Raw genomic sequence first — 14,987 nt, forward strand, 5'->3', positions numbered from 1 at the left:
TGGACATGGTTTAAGTGCGCCTTTAAAAAATCATTTTATGGCGCGCTGACTGCAATTTTTTTACCGGAATGCGGATTACAGTGGATATATTATGAGTCCAGATATAGTTTTGGATTGAAAATAAAAATGTGTTTTTCAGGCAGCGCAGAGCCGCTTAAAAGCCGTGCAGCGGCTTTGAAGATTCAGCAGATTTGAGGTGTTCAGACCGAAGTTTTCCATTAGCGAGTCACCTCGGCGTGATTGCTGTGCCAACATAACTCAACATAAAGGTTCAGAGCCCTGAAATATTTCATTTGTCGAAATCCTTTGAGCCTGGATTCGTGTTTTCCTTGCGGTCTCCTGCAAGGGTTCCACAGTAATATCATTCTAAGCAAGTAAATACATGTTAATCATCTTCGTGCCTTCCTAATTCGTCCTTCTGTTTGTTGTCCGTGTCCTGTAGCTCATTAAGCAAGCACTAATGAAGGCAATGGGACCACGTATGCATTGGTTTCCTTGCGTTCTAAGGGGCAGATTTATGCTCCCTGGCGCATCCCTGCAAATCAGCAAGGGTGCGCCAGGGAAGAGGCGTCACGCAAGTTTGCCCTTGCGCCACCGCTGATGCGCCGCATTTACAATGCGGTGCATCATGGCGCAAGGATAAGCTGATGCGTGATGCATCTGCTGGTGTAATGTTGGCGCAGTGCTGAGGTTGTGTCGCAAGCGCGACGCAACTCCAGCACTGTTTCAACCTGCCCTATCCCTAACATGGTGCGTCACACCTTACGCCTGCTTGAAGCAGGCGAAAGGATTTGACGCACCAGCCTCGGAAAAGGGACTGCGTGAAATCTTGTACATTTCCCTGCGTCACTTTTCCGAGGCGTTCCTGCGCCGGAACGCCCCCCCCTGCACTGGAACGCCCACATGAAACCTGACGCAGATTTCATGTGGCGCAGGGCTTTACAACGTGACGCATCTCCCTAGATACGTCTCGTTGTAAATGGGGCGCTACGTGGCGCATGGTTTACGCCGCCGCTGCGTCACAAAAGTGACTCACCGGTGGTGCAAAAGTGGCACAAGGGCATTGTAAATCTGCCCCTAAGTATACCAATGTGATCGGCGTAAAAATCGAGTTCTGCCCGAGAGAAATGGTAGTGAACTTGCTCTGTGTTTAGTGGCTGTTAAAGGGCCAGCCCAGAGCCTGACCTGTTTTTGTGCTACTGTCTTAAAGAGCCTATGCAATGAGGTGTCGTCTGTAATACTTTTCGTAAACAGGGCTTTTCCAGGGAAGTGCCGGTCATTGGGTGTTTAATACAATTTTCTTCATGGGCAATCTAGCGACCTGCGTGACGCACACGCAGTAGTCTTTCTAGGTGTTTCTTGCAGTGTTTATTACATACATGCTATATTTTATATGTGTTACAGAGAACGGTGAGATTTGTGTTAATTGATAAATTGCAAAGGTAGTTTTATTATTAAATGTCAATGATCGGACGATTCAATCGAACTGAAATTTAAATCGAAACGGAGGTCGTTTAAGCCCTTTCGAGGTCTATAGAACGTAAAGTTCCTGATGGGTCCCCAGTGTAATGCATCATTTTAAATAAAGTGCATATTTTGCCGTTCTTTTTCTTGGCAATATCTATGAGAGTATTAACTGTAAGCCAATCTCCTCACTTTTTTTACTGTAGAAACATGTAGGCTACATCACACACAAGAGCACTATTCAGAGTCAAGCATGCATTGTTAAACACCTTTGAGAGAGATGTCTTTTACAAAGTCAGGCACAATTTTAATATTTGCATACGCTCTGCTTGAATGTGGATGTCACCGATCCAAAAAGGGCTTGTGGTGAAGTTGTTTCAGGAGCATATGTGGGCCTATTAACAAAGATACTATGGAATTCGTCCCTTTGACCTTATCCATTTGTGAATTGGTCCCCAAAAATATAAAATGGGAATATTCTTATCCAGAGAGTAGAAATAGAAAGGATTGTGCTGCCTTCCACCATGGAGAAACAGAGGAGTAACTATTATGCTACAAGGCATAGTATGCCAGAGGAATACACCCCAGTGTGGTTGGTAACAGACCAGAGAAAGGATTTTTATGAACAAATTATGGAATAGTCTCTGAGCTGTTGAGCCAGGATCCAGAGAGGGCAAGTTGGTGTTTTCCCCGCAAAGGTCCTGATAGTAAAGACGTGCCCCTGGACTGCAACAACACCACCTCTGGCCATATACGACGTTACAGCCCACAGAAAAAGAAAAAAAAATGTCTTTTCCTTTCATGCATGCCTCTCAGCAGAGAGTTTGCTTATTGTTACCACTTTATATGTATGACATAAGAGAAGTTCTGTTGATTCAATAACGCTTTGGTCGCACAACCATTTTTCTAGCACCCATCCATTTGCAAGTCCGTTCTATACTGAGTGGCCCATCTACCGCTTTACACTCTCTTAGATATCTGTATCACACAAATTATTACTTTGTGGTTTTATAAGACGTTCTCTAAATCTATTTCAAAATCAAAACTTTGCTCTAATGCAGACATAATACGTAGGAATAGAACCATCTTCTTCCTTAGGTTAATTTCGGGGCACATTAGTTATTGTAGCTACATCAGATAGACTAATTCTTACTTCCATTTCTGGTTCAAACCTAGTGTTCACATTTCAAACACGTGTGCCGTGTTCACTTATCAGGTATTCCAAGACGGGTGCCTCGTAAATCAGGAACACATGTTCAGCACTAATTGCAATATGTTCAACTTGACCCTCTGTCTCTTCTATCCAAAAGGTTAGATTAGCAGATGTATTGGGGTTAGTATGTCCTTTTCTTGAATACATATTAAAAGCCTGCCATAGCACCTGTTTTAATGTCAGTTACTAGAGATGCTACCAGTACTAAAATTCCCATATTTTATTCACTATTACATGTGCCATTGACTACAATGCACATTTCACTCTGTGGAAGGGACTTCCACACATTTGTCACCCAGTCCATCAAACTCTTAATAAAGCCTTCATTCTTTTTGAAGTCCGTTCACATAAGTGCTCGCCAAAAAAGCGCTTTGACGCCTCGTCAGGGGTAGTAAGCGCTATATAAATGCAATTACAATACAATTCAATAAGTAGTAGAGCTGCAAAGTTGCATGCAACATATTGTCCTAATCATTACCTGGAAAACTGCCAAGCATGCAGTGGGCAAGAGCACACTGGTCTATGAGAACACAACACCCTCTTTGGTAGGATCAACAAAAAACAAGCATTTGCAATGCAATAGGTCACACATTTGCGAGACTTTGAGCTACTGGCATTGTAAATGACAAACCTTTTATCTATGTGTTGGTTTTGAAAACAGATAAATAAAAGGCATTGTCATTTACAATGCCAATACCTTAAAATTTCGCAAATGCGAGATATATTGCATTGCAAATTCTTGTTTGGGTATTGCAAAGCTCAGCTAAAAATATGCAGAGTTCAAAATGTCACTGCCCATCTCTTCTTCATATTGTACAGGTATGAAGGCATGTTTGCCTAAATTTAGATACAGTACAGAGGCATAATTATTTTAAGTGTTTGTACATGCTTCGTAAGGACCAACATCATTAAGGAAATCTGGCTTTCATTTCCAAAGGCCCTGCTGTGTTTCATGTTGCACTTCATACTCTGTAGAATATTTCCTCAATAGTTTTTCAAAAGTGCAGTAAGCCTGTGAAGGAAGCTGTGCTGTCTTAATTCATGTCTTTTAAGTACTGACCCTGCCACCTCCTTCATTTTGGGCAATTTTAGCAAGAGCTGGTTGTTGGACCTGGCCCACTCTGCAGGGTCAACCGAGATTTCTGCCTTCCTCTTCCTTCATTTATTGAATTGGGTTTTATTGACTTTTAGGACTCTGTGTACTTTACACCTGTGAAACAGTGGTAGATTGCTTGTGCTCTACCTTAAAAGCGTTGTAAAACCAGCTTACACTCAATTGGCAGTTTTATTTTATTTAAAAATCCCTAGTATAAATGGTACTACATGTGCCCGGGTCATGTAAATTAAATGCTACTAGTGGGTGGTAGCACTCATTGTGCCATCCACTACAGTAGCCTTTTTTAAATATGTTTCAAGCCTGCCACTGCAGGCTGTAGTGGACTTTTAAAATGCCATTTTGACCTGGCAAAATAAACCTTTTGCCAGGTCTAATCCTTCCTTTTTATTACTTATAAGTCAATCCTAAGGCTCATAGGGCAGGATTCATGGTATTTAGAAACGTACGGCATGTAAGTTTAAGTTTTACATGTCTTGACAGTGAAAAACTCCTAAAGTTGTTTTTCACTGTTGTAAGGCTATCTCTCCCATAGAGTAACAAAGTGTTTCCCTATTGCAATTTATAAGGGCTAACTTCAGTTTGGGACCAGATAGAGATACGCTGTGTACACTCATATGAATTGTAATTTAACATCCTCTTGAATGGTAAAGTCGGATGTGCCTTTCTGCCAGTGTCCTGGGTCACATGACTGTGAATGGCTCTGCTGTTGCGGGTTGTGCACTGCTAGCAAAAATTGCGATGTAAAATCCAACCATGAGTGATTGCTATTTACTATTTACAAGCATCTGTCCCATCAGTTTTTCGGTATTTAATTGCTAGTAGTGTGCCTGGAAATCTGAGACTGGTGCAGCTTTCAAGCCTGTTACTGCCAATGTTTAGGAATTTCAGAAAGAAGTCAAATTTGCATACATTCAGGAAATATTTATGTGGGTACAGACTTACTACTTTTTTTGTAAACTGCATAAGTTAAACCTTTCAGTGAAATCAGGATGATGAGAAAAACCAACACAGACATATCAGACCCGACTCTGGGCCCCCAGACACAACTGGCAAGCCATGAATGCATTTATTTGAGGGGTGTCACACTCTAAACACTAAACGCTGCTTTTACAGATATTAGATCTTCACTCTTACCGATGTTGGAATATATATACAGAATAAGTGTCATCTCTATGTATGTGCTGGTCTATGCTACTGACACCATTGTTCTTAGTAACGGTTCTGACAACACTATTCTAAAGTACAATATACTTAGATTAGGTTTGCTCCCGATGGACATCACGTATATTCAGAACGCGTCCATTATTGGAATTATTTTAAAATAATTGATCTCCGTTTTGGTCACATATAAGTTTTTAATTTCTTTTTTCCATTTCTATTGATGCTCTTTACTCTAAATAGGTGGTCTAGATATTTTGGGTCATTTTTACTCACTTCTGCCGGAATGACGCTTTTATAATATAACTTTCAACTTTCGGACTTAACAAAAAATTGCGGTATAGTTTTTTTGTATGCCCCTTGATTTATCCTCTTCTGCTAGGATGAGTTTCCGGTGAATGGATCGTACTGGATATATCTTTTTTCCCTTTTATTTAATTTTTGCTTAAAAGCGTATCTCGTTATTGTTTTTTTTTAGTTTGCCTAAGGCACGAGATAGGGATTCCTTTAAAGGTGTGGGTAGTAACCTGACATTGGGGGCTTCTTGTCGGGATCCTTAAGAATCTCCACGAATGTGTGTACAAGTAACTAACACACGCAGGATACCACAGCGCTCCTAGTTGCGGCACTGTTATGTGATACTGTTTCTTTCACGTATGGATATTGCGTTGTACCGAAAACGGTGATTGATTATATATTGGGTCATTACCAACCTTGTGGCATAGAGCTTTACATTATATATGTGGTGAGACCTGCGAGAGCATTTGAGATTATTGGGGTTTCGGGTTTTGGATTATTCTAAATAACAATATGGGACTAGAACTTTTATTCTTTGGTGTTGCCTTTTTGATTGATATAGGTTTCTTCTATTTCTTTTTTTTTTCTTTCTCCCCAACCAGGCTTAATATAGCCGTGGGAACTTTTCCCCTTTCAAGACTCCAGAATATTATCTGGACACCTTATTACACTCAATGGCTCTACTTTGTTAATCTCAGGTAAGAGCACATATTTCTAGATACGCTGCTCACCAACGCTTGGAGTTTTTTTCACTCTTCCTTCAAATGTTTGATATATTCGCTGACTGTTGCCGCTTCTTGAACCTTTTTTAGATATTTGAAATCTTGACGATAAACGAATAAATAAACGCAGATTGCCGCAGCTTCTCAAGTGGGGAGCGCAACAGTAACAACTGAAATCTCTATAGAGATTCCGATTTAGTGCTGGTTTGTAATTTATTTTAAATCTGCACTATTTTGTAACAACCTTTTGTGGTCTCTTATCACACTAATCTCGACATTTTGTCCCATCCCTCTCTTTTTCCCTTTTCTTTCCCTATAATATTTTGATAGGGATTTATCTAGGATATATATTCATCCACCTCTGAGCCCATGGCACTTACTCTTGGCCTTATTAAAAATGAGAACTACTAGCCGGAATCTAGGTTGCATGTGAAGTCGGGATTTATCCAGGTTGGTTTATATGATCTTATATTTAGCCATAGATATTTATTTCATCTCTTGAGTTTATTATACTTCTTTTATAATGATATCTATCTTTTCATATCTCTCTTATCCTTGGTTATTTACATTTGCGCCCTTTTTTTGAAAATCACATATTTATTATTGATTTATTTTGTTGCTTATTATTATAGATACTTTTACTGGAACAGATTTTGGGCAGAGCTCAGGAATCCTTATAGATCTGAGAGTCTTGTATTACCAGGCTTTGCACTGGTCGGCAAAACTCCATAGGAGGTGAGATTTAATTTGCTTTTTGATTAAATTAAGAGCATTGAATATATGCTGCTTCAATATTGAAACTTGTTTTTAGCTTAGGATTTTATAGGGGTGTTACGATGAGCCTTTCTTTATTCACTTATTACTCTTTTTTCTTTCTTTCTATTTCCCTCTCTAATTTTCTTTGATATTATTTTGATCTGTTATTTATGGTTTGATTTACTATGTATGGAAAATATCATACAAAAAGTTTATGTATGTTTTAAACTTTATACACTACTTTTTTAAAAATATGATGTTTTTTTGTCTTCTTTTCGTTTTTTGTTTATTTTGTAGAGACTGCTCAGGTGTCCTCTCATAATGGTGATATGATGTTTTTATGTGTAATAAGGTATTTCAGTGTATCACGAGCTTCAATTATATAAATGTTGTTATAAATCTTCTGTAACTCTGGTATGTTCAACCTTTCTGACCATACATCAATATGTCTTGGCATGCTTTTCCAACAATGTGTGAATAAACATTCTCTCAGAATTATCTCCCAAAAAAAAGAGAGTTACCCCAGGACCACACATTTGCTCTCCTATATATATGTGTGGTGAAGAGTAATTATATAGAATAAAGACTTTTATAGTATTGTGTAAACTGTCACACTGTTTTGCCTTAATATCAACAATTGATGTTATGTTGTTTCATACAATTGATTTTTTGTATATTTATTCATATGTCAGTATTGATGTCGGTTTATGTCCAAACACATGTTCTTTTTCCTCTCTATTTGTACTATTGTATTTATAAAATATTGAATGTTTTCCTTTTGTACTTCTTTCAGCCCTGATGAAATTCTCCTTGGGAGAATGAAACCCGTTGGCTGGAACCTAAAGCTTTTTTGATATTGATTGAAATATAAAGAAACTTAAGTAAAAACGTATCCCTATAAATTGGACTTTGTTTTTCCGCGCACGCCCATCAAATCGTAAACGCTGCTTTTACAGTTATATAAGTTTGAAGCTCAATGATTCGTGCCCGGTGACACCAAGGTGGCTAACTGTGAGTCCTGCCGAGTGCTTTAAATGCTTTATCTGTGACTGTAGCTAGTTTATGAGAGCTAAAATGCAAACACTTTACAGTTGACTAATAATTCCTATTTTTTCAAATATAAAATAAGCAGGTTTTGTTGACTTCTTAACAATCTGCAGCATATTTTCCTTCTTCGTTTCAAGCCTTGTATTTTTCAATCAATTAACAAGATCTTGCTCATTAAAATATCATAGGTCGTTCCCATGTTATAGCCAGGCGCGGCCCGTGCAGGTAAGAGTGGTGAGGCGGGGTATCGACAGACGATGACGAGGTAAACTTAAATTAAAAAAACTAAAACCACTTACCTAACGCTCGCTGAATCGCCGACTCGTCAATGCGGCGAGCGCATGGTATGTGGTTTTTTAAAAATGTTTATTTAAGTTTACCTTGCTGTCATCTGTCGACTCCCCCTCATCCCGCCCTCCCACCCCACCACTCTTACCTGCATGGGCCACATCTGTTTATAGCTGTTCAAGAAGGTTACATCCATATTTAGCTCTTTGTGTTTTTAATTAGATGGGATTACATATTTTTTTGGTTTGAGGACTACTTTAGCATCCTGTTCTCCCAACTGCTTAAATTTATGAAAACCAAACCACCATGTAGCAGTTGCTCTAAGATGCCCGTGTGAATGAGTCAGCGTTTTGCTGGGACCAGAGTAGTATGCAGCAGAGGTGCTCCACGTTCAGCTGCTGAGCCAAGACCAGAGGTGTCTGGCATATGGATCACACCAGTCCCAGCTGAGGGAAGGAGGTGAGTGGGTGTGGGCTGAGATGCAGCAGGAACTAGATGAACTGGACAGCAGCGTGTGATCTACACCGTAGTTCCCGAATCCCTGCCAGAGTGCCCATTATTGGAAACTTAGCAATAGGAAGCACTCTATCTTTTATGCTATTGGTAGCATTAACAGCAAACAATGTGGCATAGATGGGGCACGTGTTAATTCTGCTGCATACAAAAAATGCTCTCTACAAAAGAATAGTCTTCGTAGGTACAAATACAATACAATAGCTAACAATGCAAATTACGTTAAGCTCTTAATAAGACAAAGGAACTGAGGTAGTGAAAGACTGTGACTTTGCCTAAGATCACAAAATGCAAATGTCAAGTGGGAAACCTGGGATTCAAAGCAGGTTTCTTTATACTGAATCTGTAACTTAGCCACATGATCCTCTTACCTCATTCTGCCCACATTCTTCATACTCGTTTACCACATAAAGTGAAAAGAATGAACAATCTATCAAGCGTGCATCTGGAAAAGTATTTATGGACATTATTTTTCAGAGCAGGGCATTCTGATGGTCACTGCCTCTAAATAACTAAGGGATTCATTTGGAGAGAAGTTAAAATCCTACATCTTCAGAAGGAAACTCTAAATATGGAGTGGAATCCATTAGAATAATTTTCTCCACTGGATTATTCTTATGTCCGTGATGGGATACTTCCATTCATCTTATTTGAGAGAGACGACAACTTTTCCTATGACCATGCAGTTTAAACTACTGACCAGATCAGTATGGTATGTATGTAAAAAAGTCAATATTGTCTTGTGTAGGAAAGTGCCCCTTTTGACAACATCACCCCCCACTTTTTGCCTGATGTCCGATGCGACTTTGACTGAGAGTGTACTGGGTTCCTCCTGCTAACCAGGTCCCCAGTATTAGTGTTCTTTTCCTAAACTGTACCATTGTTCCACATTTGGTATCCCTTTAGGATCCCTGAAAGTCCCTCGTAAGTGGTACTTCTGGTACCTTGTAACTAAGGGCTGGAGCACAAATTGTGAAACCCTAAGGGACCAGGAACAAAGCCTGCTCTGGTTTGAGGTGTTTACACCTCCTCCACGCAGGATGTGCATTCCAGGGTGGGAAGCTTTAAAGGCCCTGCCACCTTTTTTATGCAACCTAGGCCTCTCCAGATATTGGAGATGTGAAACTTCCTGTACTACTCCCACTTTTGGCAGCAAGGCAGGTGGAAAAATTAGTAAGATTAGGAGGTGTGCACACATTCAGTCAGCACCACCCCTAGGGTGGGCCAGCTCTTGTGGACCCCCACTTTTCAGATACCTCCATCTTGTTTTGGACCAAATTTACATTCTAGGGTCAGGGCTGTGCCCACTTCCCACAGGAAGTGGTCACGTGGAAGGTGTTGACACACTAAAGTTAGGTAGCCTGTTGACTACTACCTATCAATCCCCTAAATGCCACTAAATTGAGTATTTAGGTGGCACCCCTGAGCCCAAGAACTCAAATTCAATATCTCAAGAGAAGAAGGATGAAGAAGAGTCCCTGCCTGGCGAGAGCTGCAGCTGAACTGTAGACTTTTGGAGCAAAACCCTGCCCATCCTCAGCCCTCTCTCGACAATCGCGACAGAGTTACTCATCCTCTGAGCTGGAGAACTGACAAAGCCTGCTAGCACTTCGAAAATTGCCTACAGAGTCCTTTGGAATAGAAGAGGTACTCCACTGCAGTCTGCAGGCACCGAAAAGCGGAGTTCGGTCAACCGCCTTACGGCCTCCCAGCCCGACTGATGCCACAGAAGACCCGGAGAAGGTATTTGTGCTCTGGAAGGTCAGATCTGTTTCTCCACCGAGTGTGAAGACACCAGGAGCAGTAGGATCCATGCAGACTCAACCCTCGGAGCAGTGGACGCCCTGCATCAAACGTCAGCAGTGAGAGTCCAGTCCGGATTCCCATTGCACCAAGACAAAGCAGCCATCGAGGGACGTCAGCATCACTGAGATCCACTTCATGAGTGACCCAGCCGCCTTGATTTTGCCCTTGCTAGCTTTTTGTCTCTGACCTGGAGTAACATCTTTCGGCATCCAGCCCAGCCGACCTTACCACTCTGCACCTGAGCCACCCGGTGCGCGTTCCGACAAACCGGCTTGACCCCCTTGCTCCAAAAACCCTCGCAACCCAAGCCCCCATTTTGGAGCTCTCAGTCTTGCCCCCAAGTCCCCCTGTGCAGCGAGTTTTTGGGTGGTGCCCCTTCTCCATAGTGCGGCAATTTCGAACTTCACCAGCACCGTGCTCCCGGTAGAAACTGGGCAGTTCCCGAAGAACTGCTGGTACTACTTTAGATCTTGGCCCACTACAACTCCGAACCCCGTAGGATGAACCCCCAAAACCAACTGTCCCTACCTTTACGCATCTCTGACTTTTCCTACCATACCATAGGATTGCATTGTGCGTAAAAGTGCACAGCTTTGAACACTTTACTTACCTGTACATATTGCTATTGAACACAGTACTTACCTATGAATGAAGTTCTAGGTTTTTGAAACATATATAAAAAAGAAATGTTATATTTTCTAAATTGGTCTTGGATTCTTTGAGTGTGTGTATCATTTATTGCCTCTGTGAGTACAACAAATGCTTAGCACTACCCTCTAATAAGCCTAATTTCCCACCCACTCTACCACAAAAGACCCAGGCGGCTGGCAGCGTCAGTGCATGTAAGTCTTTTTTTTATTTTTAGGTCAAGCTAGACAGCACAGCTGTCTCTTCGAGACCTGCTGTAATCAGTCTGTGGGCATCATGTCCATCCCCTTACTTGACATTGCTTTTTATTTGTCTGTGTCAGTGTCCTTCAAAAATCCCTGCTTGCTAGTGGTCAGTCCTGCCTCTTTATCCCTCCTTTCTCTCTTCTGTTCCTCCCACAGAGCAGAGACTTAGTACTATCTCATTCCGCAATGGCTCTTTATTTCTTCTTTGGGGGATTTTTTTTGTTGGTTTCCTGCTCTGTTACTGTTTGTCTGTGTTTAGCTTCAGCACCCTAGCTGCTTATATTCAAATATGGCTTCAGTTTTATTTCCAGCGCCTCATAAGGGCTTTCACTTTGACAGTGGTGGCCATGCCTCTTTCTTTCTGCAGGGCTTAGCTTGCTGTATTCAACACTTGAATTCAGTAGTTTATAATTACTTTGTGTGTTGGTGGTTTACCTTTCTAGTGCAGTTATCTGCTTATGTTTCACCCACCGTCTCCCGCACCTGCTACCGGACGCGCGACTCCCGTTGTGAACTGCAACTTTTTTCAGCACCGCAGGCATTGCTTGATCTGTGTCCTCTGGGACCTGGGAACTGTCCCAACCAGTCTGGATTGGGACACGCTGAAGCAATAGTGTTAGGATTGCAGTGCTCACCTCCCTATGAACCCTGCACCGAAAAGAGCCTTCCACCTGCAATGGCGCCCGTGCACCTATTCCGTACATTATTTTTGTTGCTCAAGTGCATGCCATGCCATGAATTCACTTTAACAATGCGCCCTGAATTCACTTTAATAATGCGCCTGTGCACCTAATTAGATCATTTATTTTCCCTTAGACAAAGGATCAGTGCACCATGCCCCAGTTCCTTTCTGGCCTCTCATCACAGCAGGTTGCACTTCAATAATCTCCCCGGCTTCCCACAACACTTCCCACCCCGGGCTCTGAATTTAAATAGGTTTGTTTACAACTATGCAGCCCGAGCTGGCCCCACCAAGGAATGAGTTAAGCCAATTCTGTTTGTAATAAAAGACATCAGGCAGCCAGGTGAGCAGAGCAGGAGATGTAATCTGGTGAGTTCAATTCACTCTCCTCATGGCATTCAATCCCCTGCAGTTTAGGAGTACAAGTGTGTGTCTGAGAAGGGTGTGGAAAGGAGGAATGGATATACTCCACTGCTCACTGTACAAAATGTTTTGTTACTATATGTTACATACTACATGCCAATACAATTGGTATTTGTGTCTTCAGATTGCTCGCCGCATATTTATTTTCATTGTGCAGAAACCAACTCTATACCAACTATCTGTTTTAACATTATTCTTTAAATAGAATGAACATGAGCATTGACGCCATTGGTCAAAGTGGGCAGGATCGGCAGGGCACGGTGTGCTCCTACTTCTTTAATTTAATGGAAACCATTCTCCTACTGTTTTATTTTTAAATGCGTCCCAGTTAAGAGAAATAGCCACGGCCTATTGATAAAGCTCGGAAGGCAGGGAGGGCAGGGAAGGAAAAGGACTTGGTCTCTTCTTTCTTGCCTGGCCAGACAAGACAAGGACAGTGTTGACTTCTTCTGCTCGGCCTCTGTCAGCCTCCCCATCTTCTCTCTCTTTCTTCCTTCCTTCCTTCCTTTCTTTCTTTCTTTCTTTCTTTCTTACTTTCTTTCTTTCTTTCTTTGTTTCTTTCTTTCTTTCTTTCTCTTCTTCCCTCTGTCTCTGTCTCGCTCCTCCTCACTTGCTGAAAACCGTGACTTCAAGACACGGTTCTTACCATCTCTTTCCTCTCCTTTCCTTCATTCGTTCCCCTATGAAATGGATGCAAAAAAGAAAAACACTTTTGCAGGAAATGTTGTTTTTTTATGACATTTTTCTATTCCAAAGTGCAGCCTATGGATGGAGAGAAATATAAGGTTCAAAATATGAAAAATAAATAAATAAAGCAAGACAGAGTGGTCACAAAGTGGCCTGATTGATTTTATTCACCCCCAAACACATTAGCGCCACTTTATAGAGTTTGCCAGTGAAGCACTACTTTTGTTTTCTCTTCTTTCTTTGAACAGCATTGTTTTCCCTGGGTGGGAAAGTACACCATTCCTGGAGGTACTGCAATACCTTCTTGATGGGTGGATTGGAAAACAAAATGTAATGGGTGGATTGGAAAACAGATTGTGTACAGCAGCTTTGTGTTCACAGCTGTGGTCGTCGTAAACCATACTGCTTACGTTTTGTAAGAATATAAGCAATGGGCCTTGAAACGGTCCCCTTCCAGGACTTGTTGTCATGTCCTTAACTTTTCAGTAAAAAGCACTCACTGATTTCTGAATAATGAGTGGGAAAGCGTTATGGTAATTGTGTTGTTCCTGCTTAAATTTCACATGCTTTACCTAATCTTGCATTCCCTATGAGTATTTGCTTTTCCAGGATGTTATTACTTTTTTTTCAGGCAACATATTACAATTGTATGCAATTTGAATTGTGTTGCATCCAGGTGTTTACAGCAGGACACAATTGTGTTGTAGTTGAAGGCAGTGCAAGTTTCTCTCAGTGGGGCAGTATGATGTTCAGCGGGGTAGGGGATGTGGCTCTATGGCCAGAGCTGTCATATTTTTAACTGGGGAACCAGGTTCAGCCTTCATGACCAACCCCCCCAGACCACTCTTCTGAGGGAGCACCTTCCCATGCTTAGTCCTTAGAAGGCCTCCTAGACCTTAGAAGCCCTGGTGTCTTAGCACCAGCAGGTGGACCCCAGCGGTGGCAAGTGTAGGTTAACCTCGAAGGGCTGTCCACCACATTCCATACTGAAGCTCACCTCCACTCTTGCAGGCAGGCCTAGGAAGCAGCACACCCTATAGAGACAGTGACTCTATCTCTGAGGTCATAGGACACTTGAGACCAGTCTGCCTCACCCATTGGTAACTTCATGGGCCTTGTTCCAGCAGTAATAGCTGCAACTCACCAGGGATCGGCAATGCAGGATTTGCACGCACACCATACTAAGGGGCAGATTTACAAGCCCCTTGCGCCACCGGTGCGTCACTTTTTGTGACGCACCAGTTGCGCATTTTACTGCCACATATTTACAAGGACAGGAAAAGCCACCCTGCGTGTCTTTTCCTGTCCTTGTAAATATGTCCCCTTTGCATGCAGCACTTTGTGTGAAAGGGGCATTCCATGGGCGTTGCTGTGGGTGTTCCCACACAACACCCATGGAACCAGACACATTTCCAGATTTATGAGAAATAGTAAATCTGGAAATGTGTCTGAATGCTACTCCTCCCCAGGGGAGGCATAGGGAGGCGCAACAAGGAGAAATGTATTCATTTCTCCTAATTTCTTTCCTCTTTTTATGCGTGCTGCATTTTTGCAGCACCCATAGAAAGAGAAAATCACCTCTGGTGATTGTTTATGTACAGGAAGGTGTCCCTTCCTGCACATAAACAATTAGTAAAACAATGACGTTTTGCAAGTTCTTTGTGTGGTAATGCAGCACACATAGAAGTTGAAAAATGCCATTTCTGATTGTTTATGTGCAGGAAGGAAACCCTTCCTGCACATAAAAAATCTCCCCACGATGCAGGCATCCTTGCACCATGGTGCAAGGGTGCCTGTGCCGGCGCATGGCAGCAGTTTGCGCGCCAGCGCAGGGGGAAGCACAGAGCTGTGACATATTGTTGTAAATATGTTGCATCCCTGTGCTTTGAAAGTGACTCAGTGCTGCGCAGTAAAATGGGTT

This window comes from Triturus cristatus, chromosome 5_1, assembly GCF_964204655.1.
Source record: "Triturus cristatus chromosome 5_1, aTriCri1.1, whole genome shotgun sequence".
Classification (NCBI taxonomy): Eukaryota; Metazoa; Chordata; class Amphibia; order Caudata; family Salamandridae; genus Triturus; species Triturus cristatus.